Raw genomic sequence first — 6,078 nt, 5'->3', positions numbered from 1 at the left:
AAACCAGAGCACTGCACTGTGTTTCATTTGGTTTTTAATAGTTTTACTAATGGCACCTTTGGGAAATGCTCTGTGGAAGCAAATAGTACTTAAAAGCAGTATAAGCTATTCCTTTGTCTCTGTGATCAATCTTTAAAATAAAACAAAATAAAAATCTTTACTGCATAAATGTTTCTTGTCAGTATAAATTTGATGACAGCCTCACACCACAGTTTGATAAAGAGCAGATCGCAGGCTAATAAAGGCACCGTGGGACATGCTGGGGCGAGCGTGTGCTCGTGCAGAGGATACATGTATGTTTTTGTCTTATGCCACTGTGCGCACTTCTATTTAAGTAGCCGGTCTCATTTGATTAAGGTATAATCAGGTTGAACATCTAAATCAGAACCCTGCTATGAATGTCGATAGGCTATTATGTGCTAATGGGTCTGGATAAAATCGGGGGGGGCAGCCTGTAAGAGGGGTACAGTTTGAATAAGTATTGGGTGATAGAGTAAATGAAATAAGTGGGAGTGTGCTCTCACGGGAAGTGATGCTGCAGTGCAACCTCACTATATACTGTGCATACGCATTACAGCCATAATTATACTGACAGGTATAGCTATATGGTGAGTGTCCAGCTTACTGTAACTGTAGATGTATAACAAAATACACTTGCTAAACCTTTTTTTACTTTGTTTATTAGTAGATTACATGTTAATATTTGAACAGGTTGAAATGTAAGAGAGAGAAGAAACGGGACACAAAGGGAAATAGATAAATATATTCATGAATGCTGAATACAACTCTATTTTTGGTTTGTTAATCTATGATGTAGGCTTATAAAAATGAACACAAGGATAGCACTCAGTTGAGAACTGCTAAGGCCCAGCAGTCCTTCATCAAGCTGCACTCATAGATATCAGTCCCCTAAATACGCCTGATTTTTGTCATCAAGATTCGTATTTCTTTCAACACCATTGAAAATGTCAAAGAAAACCTCATCTCGCTATGTTAAAGAAAGAGCTATAAGAAATTCCTGGATCCGCCCCTTTGACTTCATCAGCACCAACTTTCAAGAAAATCGGTTCAGTAGTTTTTGTGTAAACCTGCTAAGAAGGAACTTTAATGATTTACTTCTAAGCCTCCATAAGTCATTAAATCGCTCAGAAACCAAGAACAAACTGGGCAAACTCCAAATGCTGCTGGTGATGATGGTCATGTGATATGAGTGTGATCTTAAAAATAGCGACTGTAGAACCCTGTGGTGTCACGGAGGGTCGATCACCATCACCACACAGGAGAACACTGACAAGATCAATGGGTGAAAGAGCAAAGAAAATATATGAGAATATATGTTTAATCAATTAAAGATTGAATGTCAGATAAAGTGCTACTCAAGATAGAATATTTCCATTTATTGCTGACATTTACTTACACTTTATTTCACAGTGGAAAATTTGACTTGATTTACTTTGCAGATTCTGAGTTCAAGTTTAAAGTTTAAAGCCTGTGTGAGCTTTTAATGTATTTTGATATTAACTTCCAATTGTGCAAAGAAGTAAAAATGAACCTTAAAACATTCAAATGCGTCTTAACTGTTGTGTATGTAACATATGTAACATACTGCATTTATGTATATGTATACTGAAATGTTGTGTTTAGGTTCCAGGCAGTAAATTATAAGGGCCAAAGTGTGAGGAGAAATGAATAGCCAGGACACAAGCCAAACATTTACCGTGGGAGTTCTTTACTCAGAGATTTATAGGAACTTTTTATGAAGCTTATGACCTTCATCATTTCCTTCTAAATGTACGACATGTGCATGGTGGGTCCGGCGTTCATTGGACTGCATTATGAGGAAATTACAATTTTTGAGTCTGAGTTTGTCAAGCAGCGGCACATAATAAATGACATATTTCAGAAGCAGCATGAGAAAGTGCTCGACCACCCTAATAGCTTTCCATTTGCAATATTATTTCCTCGATTATGTTAGTGTTCCACTTCTGTCTCAGTCTGGAGCTGTAGCAGGGGATAAAATAAGCTTTTTCATTCTGCCGTGAGTTTGGATGTACCTTTCCAAATTACAGATAGCAGGCGAGTGGAGGCTGACACTGAGACAGAAGAGAAAGCGCACACATGGGAGAGAGAGCACTGTGCTAATTTCTCTAATGCTATATGCAGCTGCACTGTACCTCTTTGGTCATTCCAAACATCAATGTAAAAAGTACATGAGCAATCCTAATACTCCTCCTGCTGCACCAGCTGTAATTTTCTTTGCCCTATTATATTTAGTAATGAAAAATCCACTTAGACAACTCAACCTCTCTTTTAGGCCTCCATCAAAATGAGCAAATGGTTTCTCTTCATGGCAAAAACATACCTCTTTGTGTGTGTGTGCCTGTGTGCGCTTGTGTGCGCCTGCCTGGGCTTGAGAATGTGAGTCATTAAAGGAATAGAAAATTAAGAGGAAATTGGACTTAGGTAACAATAAACTACTTTCATACTTTGTTTCGGTTCATCTGGACGGATGGGGGGGATGATTATTTTGGTTTGAAAAGCAATAAGGACAGGACCCAGTTTGCTCTCATGAAGATTTTTAATTTTAACTGACAAAAGTTTTTGGTGCCATGGGTATGGTAAGTTAAAGACCATTATGGTCTAAACATATAGATTCACAATAGAATTAGGCAAATTATTTGAGTATTTTTTGAAAATCAGCATGAAGTCAAAACCAGTTGGTTTTGCGGAATTATAGTTATGTGGCATAATGTTTTTTTATACAGATTACATAAACACAGTAGAAACCAATTGCGCACACACATGTTCTATCAAACAAGAAAAAGGTACACACTTATTGTCCAAAGAGAACAGAAGTGAACAAACCCATTGTAAAAGCTTTCACTATTTTGCTTAAATAATATAACATAAGTATTTGCATAATCATATACTAAATGTTCAAAAGTAAAAGTACTCATTATGCAGAATTATCCACTTCAGAATAATATTACATAATTATTATTATTACATAATTGGATTATAACTATTGATGAATTATGTATAGGCATCACTCTTATTACGGCTGGTAAAGGTGGGGCTAATTTAACTCATGTACTGTTGAACAGTTTCATCTACAATAACTCAAAATCAATTTGCCAATTACATTTTTATTAAGAGTTTGAATATGCAATAGTATGTGAGTAACCCAAATAAATAAATGTTGTACAGTAAAAGTAAAAATGAATGGAGTGCATTAATGAATACAAGTAGCACAAAATAAAGGATACTCAAAGTACCCTGAATATGTATGAGTAAATATATTACTTCTTACCTCTGCAGATTGAATGAATCTTCCTGGCTGAGCTGACAGTAGTTGGCTTTAGCTCTTCCATGAACATTGAGAACATCGTCATTATAATTGATTTTTTTCTGAAAAGTTTCGTTTGAATTAGTTAATAAAACAGAGTAAAGCATAATGATTGACAGCTGAGAATGACTCATGGTTGAGCATGTGTATCAACGGGACCTCACTACCGCAGCTCCACTCCCTGATCGCTACTCTGGCTGCAAATCCAGAAGATGGTGGCCTTCATATCCAGGATGGGCTCATTAGGACGAACAAAGAACCAGAGCAGTTTGAAACTGCCACTTTGTATTTCTCATGTAAAATTGTAATACACAGATAATAAACTTTTGTAATGGGTCAAGGGTGATGGGATTTCAGACATATAGAAAACATACACGTGAAACATACTTTTGTACACAATATTTTTTAGCTGTCAAATTAATGTGGAACACAATTTTTTCCTGTGATGGAAAATTCAGTAATAAAGTCATGAATATGAAGTGTGAGATATAAAAACCGACCATTATGATTGAATCTTGCAATTAAGGAGCATCAATTAATCTTGTGTTTGACCTCCTGCTAATAACTTAGGTCAGGTGATGATGATTAACTCTACATAATGGGAGAGCCTATTAAAGCTCGGGGAGGCAACTCTGAAAGAGTGCAGACAAACGACTGACAGGCCCACAATACATCTGGCCTCTCCCTTCATTCCACTCAAAGTCACTGGCAAGTCATTACTACCATTTGAATACAAGCAGGGTGTACTTGAGAAGCAGGACTTGGAAGAAAAGTAGCGTATAAATAGATGAATGAGTGATTTTGCTGTGACAAGGAAGAGAATGGTCCCCCCCCCGCCCACTTGGCCTTTCTTTCTCCACAGAGATGAGGCGGTGTGACAATCTGGCCATTAGGAAGGTAATTTGACAAGCTGTGCAGAGTGCTTTAGCTGCTCCTTTACACCTCTTGATCATCATGGAGCCTTGTTCTGTACCCCTGCTTAATATTAAGAGAATACGCAGGCTGGAAATGAGGACGTCAAATGACTGTCAGTGTATCAAACGCATGTTCTGTTCAGGTCAACGTTGCTCCGTGAACTCAAGGACACACACGCCAGTGAGTCGGTCAATCAGACATCAACCCCCAAACTGTTGCTGTGTCCCTGTTGTTCACAAAGGAAATCACTGCAGAGGATCTTGGTGGGATCTGGTCACATGTTGAGGCATCACAGTCGTATATGTCACTAGTTATTGTATGGCTATGTGTACCTGTTTGTGTTTGAGTGTGTGTGTGTGTGTGTGTGTGTGTGTGTGTTTGTGTGTGTTTATTGGCAGCACCAATGTCCTTTAATTCATGAGGCAGGATATGAGATTAAAAGTTAAACCCAGGAAACCATTGGGATAAGAAGGAATTAAGGGAAATGAAAGAAGGAAGTATGTAGGTTAAACTGAGAAAGAGAAAACGATGATCCTTAATGGTTGAGATTCTATACAGGAAGAAGGGTTAGTGTTGAATGTATTCCACACATCTGAGCCCCTTAAACAAACATTAACCATCTCAACTAAATGTTTGTTTTATTAACTTAAAACTCTGAACAGAGCCCTAACACCAAGTCCTTAGAGGCATCAGGAAGTGAGGACTGGTCAACCTCTGTCTTCAGTTTACCAACCCTAAGTCTGCGCAGTTATCCTTGTGAGGACACTGCTTTGACATCCATTCATCGTGGACACCACAAAAAAAACTTTATTCCTAACTGACGTTAATATTGTTTTAAGGTCTTGACCTTTAAATGTAAAGTGCCTTGAGATAATGTAAATTATGAATTGGACCTATATAAATAAAATTGAATTGAATTGAATTGAACTGTAACCATGCCCGCTTCATGCTGATCCCTAACCTTTACCCAACCAATTTACATCTTAACCCAAACCTTAACCAGGAGCTCAGACATGGTGTGTTTCTGTATGCTTGTTTGAATGACTGGCCTGTGGTCCAGACAGGGTTTGTGTTTCTACTTCCAAAGAGGAAACACCCAGCGCGCTCACATGCACACACACAACTACCATATAATATCATATCATATATCATGACGTACTTCACATTCATTAATATAATGCAATAAATGCCCAACTCCAATCTAACGTCAACCTTAACACAGAATCTTAACCCTGAAGCAGCCCTCAGAAAGTGAGGAACCGACATCTCCAAAGGTCGAAGACTCAAACTGGTCCTTATACTGTGCAGCCATACTAATGCACACATGTGCACACAACTTAATAAGCTGTTGCATTTAAGGAGGAGCAGGGTTATGTTGCCTGTAGACAAATTATACAAACAATCAAAATTAGTCATTCATTTATGCACACTCACACACACACAAGACAAACAAGTCTTGTATGTCCATGGGGACATTATCACGTCTTATTAATGGACCTGATCAGAAATGGTCCAGCTGGCTGCTGACTGTTGCTCCTCCATTAGAATGCATTATCACACTCTTGCAAATGTCTTACCCTCGAACCATGTTTGTTTTTCTATTGACACCAGCACTGACTAATTGTATTTGATTGAGTTCCTCACAATGTCATCAAATTTAAATCTTGCATCTAGTGGATAATTTATTCAGGTTTAAAATGAGGAATAGAGGTGAGGCATTTTTTTTTCTTCTGCTCCTTTTTACTTTAAATCAACTAGAAACTCAGGAATGAAAGGATATAATTGTAGTTTCTGCCTGTTAGTTTCAAACACATGTT

This window comes from Paralichthys olivaceus, chromosome 4 (assembly GCF_024713975.1).
Source record: "Paralichthys olivaceus isolate ysfri-2021 chromosome 4, ASM2471397v2, whole genome shotgun sequence".
NCBI classification, from domain to species: domain Eukaryota; kingdom Metazoa; phylum Chordata; class Actinopteri; order Pleuronectiformes; family Paralichthyidae; genus Paralichthys; species Paralichthys olivaceus.
This window is presented reverse-complemented; position numbering follows the sequence as displayed.